Below are 24,026 nucleotides of genomic sequence, written 5' to 3'. Positions count from 1 at the left end.
CTATTAATAAATAATATAAAATTCATTTAGAATATGTATTTAACCTAAATATCACCCTTTAATTTTTTTTGTTTATGTTTTATATATATATAGAATAGTATATATATATATGTATTTTTAAAGAAGTATGCAAATGTTAGGGGTATGTGCTCAAAAAATTTTTACTGGAATGAACAATCAAAACCGTTTGGAGTACCTCTCTAATTTATCTATCAAATTAGCACCCACATCTATACTGAGTGTATAAAACAAATATATACCAGTAATAGGCCTAAAAATGCAAAAAATCCATTTTAGCTCTTTGTCTTTAGAAGGATATTTAACTTAATCTGGGGGAGAAAAAGGCGCAATGGAAAAAGTGTTCTCAGGCATGGCAGAAAGGAGAGAAAATTAGCAAAATGATTTTGAAAAACCATTTCACACATTTGCATCAGGAGTTTTTAAAATTGTGATGCTCTCACCCCATAATTCAACTTCTGAAACCTTATTCCAAGAAGATAATCTGAAATGGGAAAAAGAAAAAAATGCACCATGATGTCCTTTTCCACATTATTTTTAACAGCAAAAAAAGAAAGTAAAACCAATAGTGTGAGATTTTTTCAAAATTAGAATAATTACTTAATCTACATAGTCTCCACTAGATGAAACAATGCAGCTGTTATAATGATGCTTATAGTTGTAACAAGGGAAAATGCTGACAATGAACTTGTCCTTGCAAAATGAGCACAACAACGCCTTGATAAGAAAGTACAAAAACATTTACGTCAACTGAGATGGTTTTGGAATATTTCATTATTTTCTTTTTTCTCTCTCTTCTTCCCTACAATAAGCATGTAGTCTTTTATAAGAGACAAAAGTAATTGTTCATAACTCATGTTGTCCAGGCCCACCAGCCTGAGGCTGGTAGGCATTTCTAGGACTCCAGCCCCACCCATACCAAGAGCCCTGCAGCCCCTGCATGGCCCTGTCACTCTCACACACCTGCTAGGGCACCTTCCCTGGCCCCCTGATGGATCTGCCTTTCCCCCCCCCCCAATACTCCAGCTGTAAGCTACTCCACCACCACCTTCCTGATGCCCAACTGACTATCAGGGCTAAAAATCTGTGCCAAGAATTCTTACATCTAATGTCGGAAGTTCTGGAGGTACTGCCAGCTCTCTCATCGCCAGGTACCCCCTCCCCATTCTTACTGGGCATTTTGATACAGCCTTTATGAGGTGGCTATTTGCCATCTCAATCAACCCAAAAGACATTTTTGATTCTGCTGCTTTGATGTGGCCTAAAAAAAAAAAAAAAAATCTAAAATATCAATGTGCTTTTATTATCAAGTAAGGCTTCAAAAAACCTCTTCAACCACCCAAATGTCCATCACCTGTAGAATGACCTAGGACACAGTGCTCAGTAAATATTTGTTTATGTATAGACTGTTTAAAACCCACACATGGTCTTCTATTAGTCTGAATGCAATCTTTCAATGCAGAGAGATCTTTTTGTGACTGCAAGGTCTCATTTGAAAGATTGTCTTCATCTCCCACCAGCCAGACCACATTCAGTAATGAGTACATTTTAAGAGGCACGTTAAGAAACTAGATAATGTCTAGAAGAGGGTAATAGCAAACAAGTCCTGGAAACTATTTCATCTGAGAAATGGTTGAAGGAGTAGAGCATGCTTGGCTGAAGAAAGGACTGCCTTGGAGAGACAACCCATATTGGCTTACAGAAAAATTGCGTAAGTACAAAATACATGAAAGTGGAATTTCTATTTTTTAAAATGGTACACACACAAATATAATTCTGATTAAACAGTTAACTTTAAATATGATATATTTAAGAATTTTTAAAGCAACAATATTACATTGTGTTTGCCTAACTATATCTGGATTTTTCAGATGACTCGTTCCTCTGTATTTCTTAAACCAGATAAGGGTAGGTCTTCTTGTCTAAGCTCCCCAGCACAAAACACTTCTTCATAACATTTATCTCATTTGTAATCTCTTATTTAATATCTGTTTACCCCACTAGGCTACAAGCTCCATGAGTCTGAGACATTGTTTTATTTGCTACTGACACTGTAACCACACCCAGATCCAGCACATTCTACGCATTAAATAAAGATTTGCTGAATGAATTAAAAAATGAGTGTGGTATAATCGTATAATCACACCATAAGATTTTATTTAAGCCTAACCTCTGCTTCTAATCAATTGCATATCCTTGATCAGATCACCAACCTCTCCAAGCTGCAATATTCCCATCAGTAATATCAGGAGGAGGATATCTGTCTTGCTTACCCTGTGTGGTGGTCATGAAGACCAAACAAGGAAATAAATGTAAAAACACAATATTTGTAGTTATTATTACATAAACATGGTCGATAAGGAATGTATCTACCTTGGACATTTTGGTTTGCCTTAATGCATTGTGAGCTGTGTACACATTCAAAGAATTGTTTTCATTCTAAAATTCATCACCCCAAAACTGCTCTATCCCTTTTACCTGTATTTTTCTCTCCATAGCATTTATCACTATATGACATACCCATAACTCGTCGCCGTCGAGTTGATTCTGACTCATAGTGATCCTATAGGACAAAGTAGAACTGCTCCATAGGGTTTCCAAGGGGCGGCTTGGTAGATTTGAACTGCCAACCTTTTGGTTAGCAACCAAGCTCTTAACCACTGCACCACCAGGTCTCCATATGACATAGAATATTTAATTATTTGTTTTTTTATTGTCTGTCTCCACCATCTAGAATGCTAGCTCCTTGGTTCACTGCTGTACCCCTGGTGCCTGCAACAGTGTCTGGTTACATAGTGTGTTCTCAGTGAATATTTGTTGAATGAATAAATAGAAAGTTGAGAAGAGCATGGGTACCAGGAAAGATCAGCAATCAAATATCTGCAAACTTCTCCTTGGTTGTGTCTGCTGCGTTTGTAGGCTGTGAGTTATGGTGCTGCTGAGGCAGATGTCAATTCCTTGCTCTCAATTTGATTGCCATTTCAGTTGCTTAGAATCTTTTAAATGCTAAGTTGCTTAAGACATCCTTTTACTTGGAGCATGACATTCCTGCAGAGAACGACAGACCAGGTGTCTTTGCTCTCCTTTAGCACTTCTCTATAATGTCTTTTTAGCTCAAACTCCAGCAGGAGCACTCAACCCTCCTCCAGGCACTCAAATCTCTTTTGGAGATGATTCTCTCTAGCCATATTTCAGCCACACAGCTGGGTGGCCAAAAAACAATACAGTTGATCCGCACAGAGCAGTGAGTTTGGAATGTCTTCCATTACTGGGAGTCAAACACAAAATCAAATTGACTAAATCCTTCTGGAATTCCACAAGGCGGCAATTTTCTTCCTCCCAGCTCCACCCCATTTGCTGTCTTTTATGGCTGCAAAACGTAAACTCTTTAACACCTCTTCCCACTCCCTGGCTCATTCCTTCCGCCCAGCTTCAGGAAGTGCCAGGGAGTTTGGAAAGAAGGGAGAAATAAACTGCATAACATTGAAACAAAATGGTGAAACAATATTTAATTAACTGTTTTGCTTGTGACATAAGCATAAATAACCAATCCATTATGGATGAATATGGTTATATCATATGTCCTTAATTAAGCTGTATGGTCAATTTAGAAACCTTGGCCCACACTGTAAGGCCCACACAGATTTCCTCAAACAAATGCATGTCTGAATCCCATCCAATCTTTTATTCCATTTATTCAGGATTCCATGTCTGCCTCACTGCTCTGCATGCTCACATTGACTCTATTCCCATCAGTTTTCTTAAGAATGGATTTCCTCTCTGTTATAGGGCATTGGTGACTTAAATCACTTGGTACAATATAGGTTTCTGGGATGAAGAACACGTGTGACAGCACCTCAGGCCAACACTGACAGACTGTAATGTCTCCTTGTGTCTCAGAAATCTCTGAGTATCTGAATAACTGGCATTCAGGGACCCACTGATTATTTTTCAGCTGTCCAACCAGAAACAAAAGTCATGTGTATACAAAACTAATTGGCTTTGCTCAACCTTAAGTGTCCCTGGTCCACAAAGGTTTTTTTCCCCCCAAATTGCCACTGGAAACTTTATACAAAATTCTTTTGTATTAGTTTTTATATTATTTGTTTATATTATTGAGATTACATCTCTTTAACAGTGTTGCCTACCTAGATTGAAGTCCTGTCTCATCTCCCAGGGCCCTCAATAGGCCCCTGAACCAAACAGTCTGTTCAATTTCAATTAAAAAAAAAAAAGAAAGACTGACTATCAAAGTCATATTTTACATTTGCACAAAGAAATAACAGATCCTATGAAGGTTTACTAGTTATAAGTCCCTTTCTGCTTTTATGAGTAAAAACTGAAGTTTTCTGGAGACACTGGGAGCTCAGATTTCACAATCCTGTCTTTCTTCATTAGTTCCACTTACCAGAAGTGTAGGCTGTGTCACCCACTAAAATGCACTATCCAAGGCCCTCCTCCATCTCTGTTCAATACTTTTTGAGATGAATGTTGAGATTCTATAAATTGTGCTACATTCTGTGAAGAAGAAAGCCGGCTTTAATAAAAATCTTCTCATTCAAAGACATTTAGAAATGCAAATTACCAGTTTTCCCACAAATTTCTTGTGACAGAGTATTTATTATTTGATTTTAATGGCTTGACCACCATGGAAATTTTAAGGAAAAGAGAATTTTGTTCTTTATCTTCACTAGAGAGGAATGGGCAAGACACTGCTCTCCCGACACTGAGAGAGCAACTGGCCCTGGACAACGTGTGGATTAACCAGTTAAGCTTGCAGTTGCTGCTCTGCCTCGGTTGTTGTTTTTTAAGACCCAGGAAACACTGACATCATTGTGGAAGTGTAGACTTTAATTTCACCAATGAATCAAACTAGGCTCAAGCTGTTAGTAACACTGTCACATTTACAGAGTTAGGCAAACACTAAATGACTCAGTGGACTGATAACAAGATATAAAGCTTTTCACTTCCATGTCCCTGGTTTTAATCAGGCCAGCACAGCACGGTAGAGACCAAAGTTGCTCATGTTTCTGGCCAAGATCTGCAGCACTCTTTGCTAGGGGTCATTCTCAGAATTGGCCCTGATAAGGATCCACATGGGCAGAACCATGAAGACAGTAAGGCCAAGTATCGGGGTTTCATATAAAGGGCCAAAAGGGATAGGTGTGACCATAAGAGATGACCAAATAACCAGGTGGTAGAGGTTTTGAAGGAAAAAGAAAGCTTTAAAGTGGTTATTTGATGGCATGGCAGAAAGAATGGTCATCCCCACTGTAGCAAGCCCTACTTTGTCTTTTCTTTGACACAAAGAGTCAGTGTTATAGGTCTAGAGAAAGGTATAATCAGGATACAGGTATTTAGATCACATGTTGATACTGTGAAGACTCAGCAAAGGTCTTATCCCCTAGCTCACTTTATTTGGTAGAAAATACAAAACCATTAAAGATTTCTGAGATGAGTGAATCACATGTTGCATTTGTTTTCTGGGGCTTTTGTAACAAATTACTACAAACTGGGAGGATTAAAACATCAGACATTTATCCCTTACAGTTCCGGAGGCTTATTCGGAGACCTAATTCAGAGCATCTGCAGGGCTACAGTATCTCCGAAGGCTCTATGGGGAGACGCTTCATTGTCAACTCCAGCTTCTGGTACCCGCAGGTGTTCCTTGGCTTGTGGCAGCATAATTCCCATCTCTGCCTCTGTCTTCACATAGCTGTCTTATCTCTGTGTCTGTGTTGGGGGACACAATTTAACCCATAACACATATCAAGCGTTATACTTCAAGAAGCTAACTCAGACAGCAATATGGAAGAGGGACTAGAAAAAGACAAGTTGGAACAGTTAGAACAATAATGCCTGTAGATCTATGCTGTCCAGTACAGTAGCCACTACAACCTGTGGTTTTTTTAATTAAAATTTAAATTAAATAAAATTTAAAATTCAGTTCCTCAGCTTCACTAGCCATATTTAAAGTGCTCAATAGCCACATGGGGCTAGCGGCTACCATAGTGGACAATGCAGATTATAGAACATTTCCATCACCTCAGTGGGTTCCATTAGACAGTGTTGATGTAGAGAGATCAGGAGGACCTCCATTCTGGCTAACGAAGTGGAAAAGGAGAAACAGGTAAAACTAATTTCACTGGGTGTTCAAAATGTGCTTGGTGCTTTACAGTTCTTATTTCAGATGATGATCAAATTGTACCCCACTGTACAGTGTTGTCTGCATGTCCACAGATGAGGAAACTCCGTCTCAGCAAAGTTTCTTGCTCAAGTAAAACAGCCAGTGATGCAGATAGGCTACAAATCCAGGCAAGTCTAACTCCAAAACCTCCTGTGGACATAGGCCACTCTCTTCACAACAGCTGGGAAAGAACTTTATAAAAATAACACCAGAATATTACACCAAACTTCCACCTGGAATCCTAAAGCCATTACATTCCATTTATGGGCTTTCTCTCTAGCACCTCCATTCTGACTCCCTAACCCTATAACATAAAAAGCACTGCACAAGTCCACTGATATTTAGAATTTTGAAAGTTCATTCTCAGACCACAATTTGCTATCCTTCCATTTCTTCTATTCTTCCAAACCTGCTATATTGGCTAGGGCAGTCTCAGCTGCTATAACAAATAACCCCTAAAATTCAATGATTTAGAGCAAGGCAACTATAGATAGCCAGTCCACAAACTGCTTGTTACCATGCTATAACAAGACAAGGAGCTTGCATGAGAATGTAAAAGAACACACTGCTTCCATCATCAAGAAAGCCCTGCGAAGGCTGGGGGAAAAAAAAATCAGCTGAACTAATTAGCGCCCTAGTGAGACAGCTGATTTACGTTCTAGTGCAGCCTCTTTATCTCATCTCAGACCTGGAACACACTGGTTTTGGGACAGCACTGCCCCTCGGACCACACTTTGATTAGCAATGGTCTAGGGGTGTGTGACTTTTCAAGGCTTTCATTATTTTTCCAAAGTCCTGATCCTACAGTCACTACTCACACTTGCCCTAGATCAGAATCTATTACTCAAGAAATCTTTCACATTTCCTCTGTTTTGCCTTAAAACTCAAACCAGTTAACCAATTGCCATTGAGTTGATTCCCACTCATGGCAACCCCATGTATGTCAAAGTAGAATTGTGCTCTAGAGAATTTTCAATGGCTAACTTTCAGAAGTAGATCCCTAGGCTTTTTTTCCAAGGCATCTCTGGGTGGACTTGAACCTCCAACCTTTAGGTTAGCAGCCGAGTGCTTAGCCATTTGCACCACCCAGGGACTCTGCCTTAAAACTCATCCATCCTTATACAGCTTCCCTTTCATTCAAAAACCCTATGGAGCAGTTCTACTCTGTAACATAAGGGGCTGCTATGAGTAGGAATAGACTCAATGGCAACAGGTTTCATTTAAAGTAATAGAGATCCCTGCTCCTTTCTAACAATGATTCTTCCCCTTGAGCTTACATCCACCTCTTAGTAAACCTCTAGCAACCTGATTTATTAATTATTACCTTTTTCTTTAATACGATGTCTTTAATTTCTCTACTAGCAGTTTTTTTTTGAATCTACATCCATACTCAAGTCTCCTTTACCCTAAAATAGCCTTACTTCATCTCCCTGCCTGAGCCATAAGTTAACACTGTACTCCATCTCCCTTCCCAATCAGACTTCACTTCCTAACTTCCTATTCACGTTCTATCCTCTACTCTGCTGACAATGCTCTTAATAATAATAACGATATTAAAATTTTAAAATGCCTATTATGGGTTGGAATCACAGTGCTGATCACTATATTTAAATATTTCATTTGCATTACACCTTGTGAAGCAGATATTATGATTAACCTTATCATGTGTAGAAGGGAAAAATAAGGTGCAAAGACATTAAATAACTTCCTTAAGATGGCACAGCTATTGTGTTTTGAACCCAGGTCTGACTTCTTTTCACATCTAGCTCTCTCTTACTTTCTCATTGGCACTTCCTGTTAACACCGTCTCTGACTTGTTCTCCTCTCCTTTGCAAGCTCCTGTTGGTCTCCTGGGGGAGCCCTGCCTCTGCATTCTTCCTGTTGGTGACCCAGGGTAGTTGCCTTCAAGGCAGATGTATCAGCAGAACAGCTTCTAGGACATTGCTTTTAAATTGCCACACTGTCAGGTGGGCTCCCTGAGAGGCACAGGCATATGATCACCTCACAGAAGCACATTCCAAGGGAGGGAAGGCTGCCTGCACCTGCTGTGACACTCTTCTGCCCAGCCAGACTGTGAGGCATCCAATGAGACCCCAAAGGAAAGAGAGGGAAACAGAGGCAGATGAATGGGTATGCTTTCCATGCCCTAAAGGGAATGCAGAGGCAGTAACCAAGACCAAGAAAGAGAAGCAAAGCCAGAAAAAGAGAATGGGAACCCTTGAATACTATCCTAACAATTTGGGTTTATGAAGAGAGCATGCGACCCTCTAACCACACTTAGTAGGAAGCTGGCTCACCCCCAGAACAGGCTGTTGGGTATCAACAGCCGTTGCAGCGCTGTGTGAAGAATGTTTTTCTCACACACAGCTGCAGCATACCAAACTTCGAAGTTTTCCCTTGGGCTATCATATGAGATGGTCTAATTCTCATGAATGCTCTCAATTCTGAAAAATGCCTTCTTAACCTCCCGGATAACACATTTACCTTTTAACATGCGCCTCTGATGCCCAAAGGAGTATTATAATTACAGTGAAAATCTCAAGCATCATTACTGACCAGTGATATATTTGGGAGGCATCAAATCAGGCTGGGCAGACATTGTCTTCTTCCCTTAGAGATAAAACCTGGTTAAGGGTGTGACCTAAGTGGTCCTTGATTCCCTGTTGAATCCATCATCCATGAACTAAGGTGCACTTAGTTGATTCCATTTGCATGTGCACATTCCTCTTAGCATCCAAAGTCTAATCTTCCCATGCCCAGGGGGGAGGGAATGGAGACAACATCACTGCAGCAATTTGGCCACTCCCATGGAAGCCATTACGCTCCTGATCCAGAGCTTTGCAGAACCCATTTCCCCCACTTATGTGAAGAGGCTGTCAAAAAGCTTTGCTTAGCAAGGCAGTGTTGGGTTACCAACAGCTGGTAACTATTCTCTGCAGTCAGGCACGGGACTGATGGGCGATTACGGGTTAAATATGTAACATTGCCTATAGGTGGCTGCACTGTGACTGGGGCCTCCTAGAGACACAATGCTTTTAACTAGAGGATGGACCTCATGGTGGGAATTACAGAACCTGGCAAGACCACAGGGAGAGATATTTTAGGGCAGGCAGGCTTTCCAGTACCCGAAATAACAACCTGTAGGAGGTTGCCTACGTGACCCTCACAGAAGGTCAAGCCACCCCAGCTCTGTCAGCAAGAGCCCTTTGAATCATTGCAACACTTTCCATTTAGCCAAGCTCCTTCCCTCCCCCCACAACCCTGTCCTTCTCAGGCTTTGGAACTATCTTGAAATGGAGAGGCAAACAGGAATCACTTATCTTTTTGTCTGGATTTGATAGAGAATGTCAGATGGGTACAGCACAAGCTATAGGGGAACCAGCACCCTCCTCTGATCCATAGACCCACAGAAGCTGAGTGCTGAGATAGCCTTAGACATCTGGCCGGAATTCACACTGAGAAGATTTCTCTCACAAATCCCAGCTACTACTAATCTCTTCCTTGAATCACCTCTCCTTTTCCCTCAAAATGAGAGATCCAAGTATGACAATCATCCACGCACACGATTTTCACCCAACACTCACTTTCCCTTCCTCCCAGACGCTCCAAGGTACAGTGAGTTAGGCTAAAGATTCTCCGGATTCCCCCCGGCATAGCAGCCGTGCTTCAGAGAGGTTCTGCAGCTTGTTATGAGAGATGCCTTGCGTGGTTCCTGGAGGGTATATTTTCATTTAGTCTGGATGTTTGGCACCCTCAGACCATAAACAGAAGCCTAAGGTAGAAATAGATGGCGTGACTGGTTTACTCAGAGAGTGTTGAAAACGTTTAATCAATTAATGGTGATAATAAAGTGTCTCACTGGAAGATAAAATGACAATTCCCCAAGCTACAGCACATTCAAGTCCAGCCTAATGGCTTACAGGCGTTTAGGGTGACTGATGGATAAACATGAGAGCTATGCAAATTATGAGAGTCCCCTTTTATGTTTACATTTGTGCATGTTTCTGGCTATTTTTGCAGATAGGCAGATTAGCAGCCCTGCTGATAATTTGATATCTCTGACAGAAGTGAAAAATCATTCACTCATCCCAGAAACATGTTCCCCATCTCCCTACCCTCCCTCTCCCATCAAATGAATGTAATAAGCTGTCTGGGTTTTACTGTGAAGACAGCAGCCACACACGTGACCAAGCACGGGATTTATAAGGCAAAATCGATCCAAAAAATCGTGAGAAATAAGTAATCAGAACACAAGTAGCATCTGGTAAAATGAAATTTCAAATATTTCATTCAAATAATTTAAGACCACAAGTTTGTGACATGCTCATAAAGGAATGTTGTTGTAGAATTTACTCATTCATTCATCATCCAGCTTCATTTACTAACATAGTGGTCCGTGAGGGCATGGATTTCATCTGCTTTTGTTCACTGCTGTATCCCCAGTACCTCAGTTGGTGTCCAGTTCATAGGAATGGCTCCAAAAATACTTGTTGAATTGAATGAATGAGTCCATTCATCATTAACAAACTTTTAGCAAACAAATAATGTGATCCACAGGCTCTTCCATTTTTCTTCACTGTTTCCTGATTATTGTGTAATTTCACTTCTACAGGACTTTTTTTAGATATGTAAATATCATCTCTTCTCCCCCATGAGTTTGTTTTTTGAAAAAAGAAATAAAATATTTTAATACAAAGGTGAAAAATAATAATGATTATAAGCCTCTGTGAAATAAATTGAGCTATCAACATGCCATATAAAAATATTAAAAATCAATCTTTGCATTAATAGTATGTTTTACAGGAGACAAATGATCTAAATGAGTTTATATAAGAGAAACGTGTTTCTTTCCCTACTACAGTTGTAATGAGTGTTTACATTGCATTAAACACATCAAGATATATTTGCGGATACTTAAAAGCAAGTAGGATATTGACTCAATGACATGCAACAACAAAAACGGTATTTTTTAAAATTCAGCCAAATTATCTTAAAAATAATCAACTACAAATCAGTTCCTAATAAAATACGAATCATTATTTGATTGAATTTACCACTTTAAAACTATTTTATGATAGCAGTGAGATATCACTACACAAGTATTAGAATAGCTAAAATCCAAAAACTGACAATACCAAATGCTGACAAGGATGTGAAGCAACAGTAAATGAGTAATTTCTTCTATAATTATCAGCACAAAGCTGGTTCCTATGAGGTGGAGGTTAAAGATGTCCCAAACGTCCAACTTTTCCAGGCTGCTGTACCACTCCATCATCTCTAACATCAACTATTCTCTCCCGGCTCAGTACTATCCCTATCTTTGGGTTCCCTAATTTGCTGCAGTGTCTCACAGAATTCACGAACCATATAAAGGAAATGGCTCACTTGGTTGTGGAGGCTGCTGGCAAGTCCCGCATTGGTGAGTCAGGCGTAGGCTTCTCCCTGGCCCTTAGTCTCTGCCCAAAGGCACTCAACTTTCTCACTCCGTGGGCCAGGAAGCCCACTTCGCCATCTCTTGCGGGTATATCCTACCAGTCTCTCCTTCAGTCTCTCCTGCCAGTCTCCCCTTCAGTCTCTGCTGCCAGTCTCCCCTTCCTTGGTGGTGGTGGGCTCTTCTCTCTGCTCTGGAATTGGCTCTCTTTTAAGGCAAAACTGGCCAATCTCTTTGGTGGGCCACAATTATCTTATTTGCACATCCCCCTCAATCACCTGGGTGGGAGTTACAAGACCCTGCCCAGAAAGGCCATACTAAGAAATTCATCACGGCACAAACAGGAACTTTCATTCATTCCTGGTGGGAATGCAAAATAGAATAGTCGCTTTGGAACACAATTTGGTTGTTGTTGTTGTTCGGTGCCGTCAAGTCGTTTCGGCTCTTAGCAACCCTGTGTATAACAAAATGAAACACTGCCCGATCCTGTGCCATCCTCACAATCATTATGCTTAAGCCCATTGTTCCAGCCACCATGTCAATCAATCTCGTCTAGGGTCTTCCTCTTTTCTGATGACCCTCTACTTTATCAAGCATGATGTTCTTCTCCAGGGACTGATCCCTCCTGATAACATGTCCAAAGTATGTGAGATGTAGTCTCGCCATCCTAGCTTCTAAGGAGCATTCTGGTTGTACTTCTTCTGAGACAGATTTGTTCATTCTCTTGGCAGTCCGTGGTATATTCAATAGTTTGGTAGTTTCTTACAAAGCTAAACATAGTCTTACAATATGATCTAGCAATTGCATTGCTGGATATTTACCCAATTGATTTGAAAACTTGTCTTCCCAAAAACCTCCAAGCAAATGTTTTAGCAGCTTTATTCATAGTTTCCAAAAACTGGAAGCAACCCCGATGTCTGTCAATGAGTGAATGGATAAACAACTATGGTACATCCATACAATAGAATATTCCTCAGTGATAAAAATAAGTGTGTTTTCAAGGCACAAAAAAAAAAAAAAAAAATAGATGAACCTTAAATACTTACTGTTAAGTGAAAAAAAACCCAATCTGAAAAGGCTACACACTATATGATTCCAATTATTTGACATTATGGAAAAGGCGAAACTATATAGACAGTGAAATATCAGTGGTTGCCAGAGTTTGGGGTGGGGGGTGGTTTGCTATGCATAGCACATGTGATTTTTAGAGTGGTGAGACCATTCTGTATAATACTGTAATTATAATTATGGATACATAGCACTGCATTTGTCAAAACCCATAGAACTTTACAGCACAAAGAGTAAACCTTGATGTATGCAAATTTTTCAAAATCATTTAGAAGGTCTGGAGGAGTTACAGGATGGAATCCAGAATGTGACAAAACAATCTGTCTTGTCACCCTTTTAGCTCAGTAATGAAGTCTCTCCTGAGGTTCACCCTTCATCCAAAGATTAGACAGGCCCACAAAACAAAATGAGACTAAAGGGGCACACCAGCCCAAAGGCAAGGACTAGAAGGCAGGAGGGGACAGGAAAGCTGGTAATAGGGAACGCAAGTTCGAGAAGGGAGAGTGTTGACATGTTGTGGAGTTGTTAATGAATGTCATAAAACAATATGTATACTAACTGTTTAATGAGAAGCTAGTGTGTTCTGTAAACCTTTATCTAAAGTACAATAAAAAACAAACAATCTAACTGTCTTGACACTACCTCACTAAAGTGGGTGGAGGAAAAGTATTGACTTCAGTAGCTTTGAGAATAAGTGAAGTCTATAAAACTAAAAGCAAAAGGAACTTCACATACGCAGTTGACTGCTGTTAGTAAAGTGGTTTTCCATGAGGTTACAGGATAACAATTCTGATACTACTATACACATGTACTGAACAATTAAATAAGTGGGTGACAAATTGTGGGAGCCATATTTCTCACGGTTGGAGTAGTAATTTACAGGTAAGCAAAGGGAGGGGTTTAGAATTATTCATTTTGTAATGAATTAGAGAGATATCAGCTATTTCTATATTAAGCTAAACATGAGCTTAGCTTAACGTAGATACAGCTGGTTACATATAGAAATATTTATAGATATGTGTATAAACATAGATTGGTATACACACATATTACTCTTCTCCGTCAAATGAGAATTCCTAGAAGCAATGGCACCCCAGTAGCAATGAGCATATCTAGTGCCCAGATCTGGGTTCCTAATACCATTCTCCAATATAAAGAACCAGGGCTTCTTTGAAAAATGACTGATTCTAGAACTGGGGCAGGAAATATAGAACATGAGCTAAGAGCATCTCATAGTGCCATGAATTCAGAAAGTGCTCAAAAAATTTAAAAAAACATTCAAACCCACACTAATGAGGGTACGTCAAAGGACATAGGAAACAACTAAAAGTGCTGCAAATAGCAAGTTGTAAATGGCCAACTGTGGAACAATCCAAGCAAAACAAAATAAATAAAGTAGTATTGGATTGTTAAACCAAAGTATAAAATAAACATCCATGAGTCCATACTGATATAAATAAAATGATTAAACAAACAAATAAGTAAATGTGGGAGAAGAGATAAATCTCCCGTGAATAAGATTTCTGAATAATTTATGTAGATACTTGGCACTCAACGAGTGGAAGTATAACTCCCCAGTCTTTAAGTATAGGCGATGCATAGTGACTTCTTTCCAGAGAGCACAATATAGAAACAGGAGAAAACGAGTAACTTTACAGCAGACAAACATTAGCTCAGCTGGGTGATCAAGATCAACATCAACAGTGATAAGTCATGTTGATAGTATACACCCATACTATGATGTGATGAGAATTGCACTTTACATCTACCATCTTCCACCACAAAATTCATAACCCCAGTCTAATCATAAGAAAAACATCAGAGAAATTCCAACAGAGGGGTTATATTAGTCAATACCTGACTGGTACTTCTCAAAACTGTCAAGATCGTCAAAACAAGGAAAGTCTGAGAAACCATCACAGCCAAAAAGAGTCTTAGAAGGCATGACTACTAAATGTAATGCGGTATCCTGGATAGAATCCTGCAACAGAAAAAAAGGACATTCATTAAAAATTAGGGAAACCTGAATAAACTATGGACTTTAATTAATAAAAATGTAGCAATGTCAGTTCATTAACTGCAATAAATGTATCATACTAATGCAAGATACTAATAATAGGGGAAACTGCGTGCACGGTATATGGGGATTGTATGTACTATAGCTGCTAACCAAAAGGTTGGCAGTTCGAATCCACCAGGCGCTCCTTGGAAACCCTGTGGGGCAGTTCTACTCTGTCATATAGGGTCGCTATGAGTCAGAATCGACTTGACGGCAATTTTTTTTTTTTTTTAATGTATTATCTTTGCCACTCCCTGCTTGACAAGCCTCCTTGGCTGGTCTTCTGATCTTGCAGATTGTTCCTATAACTGAGGTCTCCTGACTTCTGGCAATTAAGCATCACCACCTGGCCTCTATTATTTTGGGAACTGCCAGGTTGTGGAGATGGTTAATAAATACGGAGTCTTAGGGACCAAATATAAGGCAGTCTACGAGGCTGATGCTTAACATCTATAATGATAGCAAGACAAGAATGGAGGAACAGGGGCTGTGGTTGGTTGCTCCAATAAAAAACTGTTATTCCTTTCTCAGTTCACAGTGTCTGTTTCTCAGAGGACCAAAAATGACACAAATGCTTATTATGATCCAGGCTTTGTTCCATGCAGTTTACCTGAATTATCACATTAATTATACAATAACCCTGTGAAGGAGGCACTTTTATTTCTTTCACTTTACAGATGATGAAGGTATAATGCACAGATGTCAAGTAGTAGCACAGGATGACACAGATAGTAAATGGGAGAGCCAAGATTTTGCCCCATGCAGCCTGAGCTTCTTAAGAAAACCTAAACTGTGGTTACAAATGACATTTAAGTAAGGATTGTTGGGGGGGAACATTGTACTTCGGTTAATAATGTTTCTTCTAAAAACTTCATATGTAGATGTATATTTTTAACAGAGATCCCAATTATTGACTAGTTTATTCTATTCTAGGAGTTAAGCATTGGGAATGTCTATAGAACTGGTGATATAGAAGTATTGTTGCTGTGTGCCGTCAAGTTGATTCCAACACATAAGGAGCCTTGGTGGTGCAATGGTTAAGAGCTCGGCTGCTAACCAGAAGGTCAGTGGTTCAAACCCCAGCGGTTCCACAGGGGAAAAGACCTGGTGATCTGCTCCTGTAAAGATTTCAGCCAAGGAAACCCTATGGGGCATTTCTACTCTGTCCTATAGGGTCACTATCATAAAAGTATTTGAAGTCTTTTTATACTGACAGGCTAAGAACTTAGGCCAAGTGATAAAGGGTCAAACGCAGAAGTTTGGTTCAAAGACAATAATCAGCTTTGAAAGGAAGGCATAATTCAAACTATACCATAATTTCATTCTCTCAGATCGTTTGCTAGCCCTCTGGAACTGCCATCCTAGTTTCACATATGAATTTTACAGTGGTGGTGCTGGGGAAGGCGGACGTTTGCAGGACATAGAGAAAAATGAGGCATAAGAGATCAGGTAAATTGGTAAAGATCACACAACCAGTATTTGAAGAAATCAGAAATCAGTCAGGCAGTCTGACTTCTAAGCCTGCACTCGTAACCAAATCCTAAGAACCATCTTATGCAATGTACCTGCTGTTAACCTGAGATATACTAGCCTCAAAATGGAGTCACTTGTGCTGAGCCCCACATCAGCAAGCTGAAAACTAAGTTTCTATTTCTTGCCAGTAACCAAAATCCAAGTCAATCAATTGACTCTTACGGAAATGTAAGCCTGAACTAGCCAATCAGGACTTGCCTGCCCAGTTTAACCTAGTTCAAAATTTCCCCTTAATCCCAAATAAGGAAAGAAAATGCCTGCCAGCCAATCTGAAAATTGCCCAGTATAGCTTCCTCGTTCCTGTTTGTCTGCTGTTGCAAAATGCTTTCCGCTTGTACTATACTTTGGAACTCTGGTCTGATTTCCAGCCAGACATTCCCTGGGTCATGAACTAAAAAATAAGTATTATGAATTCATATATAAATTTAATATTATGAAACTTATTTTTTTATAGTACTTTAGATGAAAGTTTACAGAAAAAATTAGTTTCTCATTAGTTTCTAATTAATACACATATTGTTTTGTGACATTGGTTGTTAACCCCATGACATGTCAACACTCTCCTCTTCTTGACCTTGGGTTCCCCATTACCAGCTTTCCTGTCCCCTATGCCTTCTTGTCCTCTCCCCCGGGGCTGGTGTGCCCTTTTAGTCTCATTTTGTTTTACGGGCCTTTCTAATCTTTGGCTAAAAGGTGAACCTCAGGAGTGATTTCAGTACTGAGTTAAAAGGGTGCCTAGGGGCCATACTCTCAGGGTTTTTCCAGTCTCTGTCAGACCAGTAAGTCTGGTCCTGTTTTTGTGAGTTAAAATCTTCTTCTACATTTTTCTCCAGCTCTGACTGGGACCCTCTATTGTGATCCTTGTCAGAGCAGTCGGTGGTGGCAGCCAGGCCTAGTTGTGCCAGTGGAGGCTGTGGTAGTTGTGGTCCATTAGTCCTTTGGACTAATCTTTCCCTTATGTTTTTGGTTTTCTTCATTTTCCCTTGATCCAGATAGGGTGGACCAGTGGAGTATCTTAGATGGCCTCTCACAAGATTTTAAGACCCCAGATGCCGTTCACCAAAGTAGGATGTAGAACATTTTCTTTATAAACTATTTTATGTCAATTGAGCTAGATGCCCCCCAAGATCATGGTCCCCAGCCCTCAGCCCGGTAATTCGGTCCCTCAGGGAGTTTGGATGTGTCTATGAGGCCTCCATCATCTCGCCTTGGTCAAGTTGTGCTGCCTTCCCCAGTACTGTGTACTGTCTTACCCTTCACCAAAGTCACCACTTATCTATTGTCTAGTGTTTTTCCCCACCCCTCCACTCCCTCGTAACCATCAAACATTATTTCTTTCTGTGTGTAAACATTTTCATGGGTTTTCATAATAGTGGTCTCATACAGTTTTTGTCCTTTTGTGCTGACTTATTTCACTCAGGATAATGCCCTCCAGATTAATCCATGTTGTGAGATGTTTCGCAGACTCATCATTGTTCTTTACCATTGCATAGTATTCCATTGTGTGTATGTACCATAATTTTTTTATCCATTTGTCTGTTGATGGGCACTTAGGTTGCTTCCATCTTTTTACTATTGTGAATAATGCTGCAGTGAACATGGGTGTGCATATATCTATTCGTGTGACAGCTCTTATTTCTCTAGGATATATTCCTAGGAGTGGGATAGCTGAATAGTATAGTATTTCTATTTCTAGCATTTTAAGGAGGTACCATATCATCTTCCATACTGACTGTACCATTTTGCATTCCCACTAGCAGTGCATAAGAGTTCCAAGCTCCCTGTAGCGTCTCCAACATTTGTTTTGTTTTTTTGATTTGTGCCACTAATGTCAGAGTGAAATGGTATCTCATTGTAGTTTTGATTTGCATTTCACTAATGGCTAATGATCGCAAGCATTTCCTCATGTCTGTTAGCCTCCTGAATGTCTTCTTTGGTGAAGTGTCTGTTTATATCCTTGGCCCATTTTTTAATTGGATTATTTGTCTTTTTGTTGTAGGAGTGTTGGATATTTCTATAGATTTTAGAGATTAGACCTTTGTCTGATTTATCACAGTCAAAATTTTTTTCCCAGTCTGTAGGCTCTCTTTTTACTCTTGGTGAAGTTTCTCGTTGAGTATAAGTGTTTAATTTTTAGAATATTCCAGTTATCTAGCTTCTCTTCTGGTGTTTGTGTAATGTTAGTTATGGTTTGCATCTGGTTTATGCCATGTATTAGGGCCTTTAGAGTTGATCCTATTTTTTCTTCTATGATCTTTATAGTTTTTGGTTTTATATTTAGGTCTTTCATCCATTTGAATTATTTTTTGTGTATGGTGTGAGATATGAGTCCTGTTTCATTTTTTTACAGATGGACATCCAGCTTTGCCAGCACTATTTGTTAAAAAGACCATCTTTTCCCCATTTAATGGAATTTAGGTGCTTGTTGAAGATCAGGTGACCCTAAGTGGATGGATTTACATCTGGGTTCTCAGTTCTGTTCCATTGGTCAATGTGTCTGTCAATGTACCAGTACCAGGCTGTTTTGACTATCATAGGTCTATAGGAGGTTCTGAGGTCAGGTAGTGCAAGTCTTCTTACTTTATTCTTCTTTTTCAATAGTGCTTGACTTATCCAGGGCCTCTTTCCTTTCCATATGAAGTTAATGATTAGTTTTTCCAACTTGTTAAAGAATACTGTTAGTATTGGATTGGGATTTCATCGTATCTGTAGATTACTTCAGGTAGAATTGACATTTTCGCAATGTTGAGTCTACCTATCCATTAGTATGATATGTTTTTCAATTTATGTAGGGCTCTTTGAATTTCTTGCAGTGGTGTTTCATAGTTTTCTTTGTATAGGTCTTTTACATCCCTAGTTAGATTTATTCCTAAGTATTTTTTTTTTTTAGGGACTATTATAAATGGTATTGGTTTCCTGATTTCCTTTTTGTAGTTCACTTATTGGTGTATAGGAATCCAACTGATATTTTTAATGTTTATCTTATATCCTGTTACTCTGCTAAATCTTTCTACTAGTTTCAGTAGTTTTCTTGTGGAGTCTTTTTGGTTCTGTATGTAGAGTATCATAACATCCTCAAATAGGGGTAGTTATACTTCTTCCTTACAAATTTGGATGCCCTTTATTTCTTTTTCTTGCCTTATTGCTCTAGCTAGGACTTCCAGCACAATGTTAAGTAACAGGGGTGATAAAGGGCATCCTTGTCTTGTTCCTGTTCTCAAGGGGAAGAAATTTTTATTTTTAACACTATTTATAAACTAAGACCAAATTCAGCTCCCTGTATTCTGGAGGATAGAGCATATACCAAAAAACAAAACAAATCCATTGCTGTTGAGTTGATTCAAACTCATAGTGACCCTATGGACAGAGTAAAACTACCCCCTAGGGTTTCCAAGGCTGTAATCTTTATGGAAGCAGATTGCTACATCTTTCTCCTGAATAGAAGTGGGTAGGTTTGACCTTTAGTTTAGCAGCCAAGTTCTTAACCACTGCACCACGAGGGCTCCTTCCATAGCTACAACACAGGGAGTACCAATATTTTTTTAAAAAGCCATAAGCCAGCACTCCCTGAACCTTCTAGTCAATCTTGGAATCAATAAAAATGGGCAATCAGTAACTCCAAGGAACAAAGAATAAGTTTATTGGACAAATCAATGATATAAAAATAGGAGTAGTGAAGGAAAATCTGTTCTAAAACAAAAGAATCTGTGGCATAGACATCATTATGATGTGTGAAACTTGTTTAGATTCTAATTCAAACAAACCAATTGTAAAAATACACCTTTGAAATAACTGGAAATATTTAAATGCAAACTGGTTCTTAGATTATATTAAAGAATCATTAATACTATTTGATGTGACAATGACATGGTATCTAAGTTTTTAAAATTTTTATCAGTATTTCCATGTTCAGCTCCAATATGTAAAGGACTTAGAAAGTCATTACTCCCATATTTACACCAAGAAGAAAAGCTGAGCAAAGTGAAAATCAATGATTTTCTAGGACACAGCAGATAACAGAAGTCACAGAGCAAACCACAACCCTGAAATCTGGAGAGATGGGAAAATACAGAAAATCACAACTACCACAGCCTCCACCAGATTGAATCCAGCATAACTAGTTGATGCCTAGCTACCACTACTGACCACTCTGACAGAGATGACAATAGAGCATCCTGGACAGAGCAGAACAAAAATGTAGAACAAAATTCAAATTCACAATAAACGACCAGACTTACTGGTCTGCAAGAGACTGGAGGAACCCCTGAGAGTATGGCCCCTGTACACTTTACTAACTCAGAACTGAAGCCACTCCCTAAGTCCACCTTTCAGCCAAAGATTAGACAGGTCTATAAAACAAACGATGACACACATGAGGAATGTACTTCTTAGTTCAACTGTATGAAACAAAATGGGCAACATCTGTCCAAAAACAAAAACATGAAGACAGGAATGGACAGGAAAATGAGACAAATGGCCACAGGGAAACCAGGGTGTAAAGAGAAAAGGGGAGAGCGCTGAAACATGGTGGAGATTGCAATCAATGTCACAAAACAATTCGTGTACAAATTTTTGAATGATTAACTAATTTGTGCTGTAAACTTTCACCTAAAGCAAGATTAAAAAAAATTAATTTTCAAAAAAAAAAAAAAGATGCTACAAAGGTCAATAACAGTAAAATATGTAGCATCCGGAGGGACATTAGAAAGTCATAAGTGAGGGTTTGGAACTACTGGAAATCTAGGAATAGCCTGCAATTTCTGAACAAACTTCCAGCCTCTGTTGTTCGGTTTCTTAACAGGTAACACTAGTGTGTTACAAGGGTTGGTGCAGAGGACAATTAAACCTTTAGAAAGGAAATCCTGAATAATAGGGACTAATCCCTCTTTAGCTTCTCGTTTAAGGTGGTATTGAGGGAGTCTTGGTAAAAGCTTAGAAGTGTCCACCTGAATTTTAATGGGTTCTGCTGATAAAACTTGTCCCACATTGGTAGATATGGTGGCCAATAAGGTTTCAGAAATTGATGAAAAATGTCAGAGGGAAATGGGTTAGAGGGGTTAAATTGTCTTTGTGCATGACTAATGCTTGCAAACAGCAATTGGCTTTTTCCCTCTGAATTAGTTCTGATTCAGATCCTTCGTTAATGTTTTCTAGGGAAGCCAGCAAGCTCAATAATATTTTTCCTTTTTTTTGAAAATTGTAAATGACAGGCCCAAGTAGACAAAAGTTCTCGGCCCAACAAATTAACAGCAGTGTCAGAGCTAAGCAGAAAAGGATGTAAATCTTCAATAGGGACAAGGAAAATGAAAACAGATTGTGAATGAACGAAAGTCTGTTCCCAATTTGTAACTCCCACACCTTTTAAGATTTAATAATCCAAAGAAGGGGCTTTTGTAAACACATGGGGTTTATTGCAGACAGTGTAACACCAGTGTCAATTAGAAATTTACAAGGTGTCTTAGGCTGAGTTCTCTAGAAAAGCAAAACAAGTGAAGCATATATATGTATATATATATATATACAGAGAGAGAAAGAGAGAAATTTATCTTAAGGAAATGGCTCACACGGGTGTAGAGACTGGCAAGTTCTAAGTCTATGGGTCAGGCATGAGGCTGGGAGCTTCTCCTGACTCCTGACTCATGTAACCTCAGGGGCCGAGGAACCCAAGATTGGCAGGTCAGATGGCAGGCCACTGGCTTACAGGCTGTGGAGGCCAATGAATCCCAAGATTGGCAGGCTGCTGACTCAAGTCCCAAGAACTGGAGGTCAGATGATGATGAGCCAGATGCAGGATCCAGAGTAAACAAACGAGCTTTGCCAGAACGTCCATATATATATTGGATACAGGCCACACCCTTGAGGAAACTCCCCTTACAACTGATAGGCTGATCACATCAGATCACATCATGGAGAATGACTACATTACTTTTTTTTATTGTACTTTAGATGAAGGTTTACAGAACAAATAGTTTCTCATTTAACAGTCAGTGCACATATTGTTTTATGACATTGGTTAACAACCCCACAACATGTCAACACTTACCCTTCTCGACCTTGAGGACCTTTTTCTTGGTGAAAATATACATAGCCAAAGTTACACCATTTTGAAAGTTTCTACATGTACAATTCAGTGACATCGATTACATTCTTCCAGTTGTGCTGCTATTCTCACTATCCTTTTGCAAATTATTCCATCACCATTATCTTCAACTCACTATCCCCTAGGCTTCCCATCAAACCTTTTGAGTTGCTGTTGTCAATTTGATCTCACATAGATAATTCTGGTTTTTTTTTTTTTTTTTTTTTTGTAACTTAGATGAAGGTTTGCAGAACAAATAGTTTCTCATTAAAAGGTTAGTTCACATATTGCCCTATGACAATGGTTAACAACCCCACGACATGTCAACACTGTCCCTTCTCAACCTAGGGTTCCCTATCACCAGCTTTCTTGTCCCCTCCTGCCTTCTAGTCCTTGTCCCTGAACTGCTGTGCCTCATTAGTCCTGTTTTGTTTTATGAGGCTGTCCAATCCCTGGCTGAACGTTGAACTTTGGGAGGGGCTTCACCACTGAGCTAAAAGGGTGTCCAGAGGCCATACTTTCAGGTTTCTCCAGTCTGTCAGGCCAGTAAATCTGGTCTTTTTTTTATGAGTTAGAATTCTGTTCTACGTCCTTTTCCAGCTCTGTCCAGGATCCTTTACTGTGATCCCAGTCAGAGCTGTCAGTGGTGGCAGCCAGGCACCATCTAGCTGTACTTGACTCAGTCTGGTGGAGGCTACCATAGCTGTGGTCCATTAGCCCTTTGGACTAATCCTTTCCTTGTATCCTGTTCTCTTCATTCTCCCTTGCTCCCAAAGGTGTGAGACCAGTGGAGTATCTTAGATGGCTGCTCACAGGCTTTTAAGACCCCAGACGCTACTTACCAAGGTAGAATGTAGAACACTGTCTTTATAAACTGTGTTATGCCAATTAAGCTAGATGTTCCCTGAGACCATGGTCCCCACAGCCCCTCTGCCCAGCAATTCAGTCCCTCAGGGGGTTCCGAAGTATCTATGGAGCTTCCATGACCTTTCCTTGTACAAGTTGCGCTGGCTTCCCCAGTAATGTGCACTGTCTTACCCTTCGCCAAAGTTACCACTCATGTATTTAGTTCCCCCCCACCCCTCCCATCCCTCATAACCAACAAAGATTGTTTATTTTTGCATGTAAACTTTTACAAGACTTATACAGTAAAGGCCTCACACAATATTTGTCCTTTTGTGATTGACTTATTTCACCCAGCATAATGTCCTCCAGTTTCATCCATGTTATGAGATGCTTCACAGATTCATCATTGTTCTCTATCTTGGTATAACACTCCATTGTGTGTATGTACCATAGTTTGTCCATCCATTCATCTGTTGATGGGCGTCTAGGTTGTCTCCATCTTCCTGCTATTGTGAACAGTGCTTCAATGAACATGAGTGTGCATATGTCTATTAGTGTGATGGCGCCTATCTCTCTAGGATATATTCCCAGGAGTGGGACTGCATTTTGTAGTGATTTTTTATTTTTTTATTTTTTGGTGCTGACGTTTACTTTGTTCCTCTTACTCTCCTGTGCTGAGTTCCTTTTGTTTTGTGGATTTTTAATTCATTTTTTTGTTTTTGTAAGTTTTGTTTTTACTGAGACTTCATGTTTTTCTTCTTTATTTTGATGAGTAGGTTTGTTAACTTTCTTTGTGGTTACCTTG

The sequence above is a fragment of the Trichechus manatus genome, unplaced genomic scaffold (assembly GCF_000243295.1).
Source record: "Trichechus manatus latirostris isolate Lorelei unplaced genomic scaffold, TriManLat1.0 scaffold00098, whole genome shotgun sequence".
NCBI classification, from domain to species: Eukaryota; Metazoa; Chordata; class Mammalia; order Sirenia; family Trichechidae; genus Trichechus; species Trichechus manatus.
Note: the sequence above shows the minus strand (reverse complement) of the source record.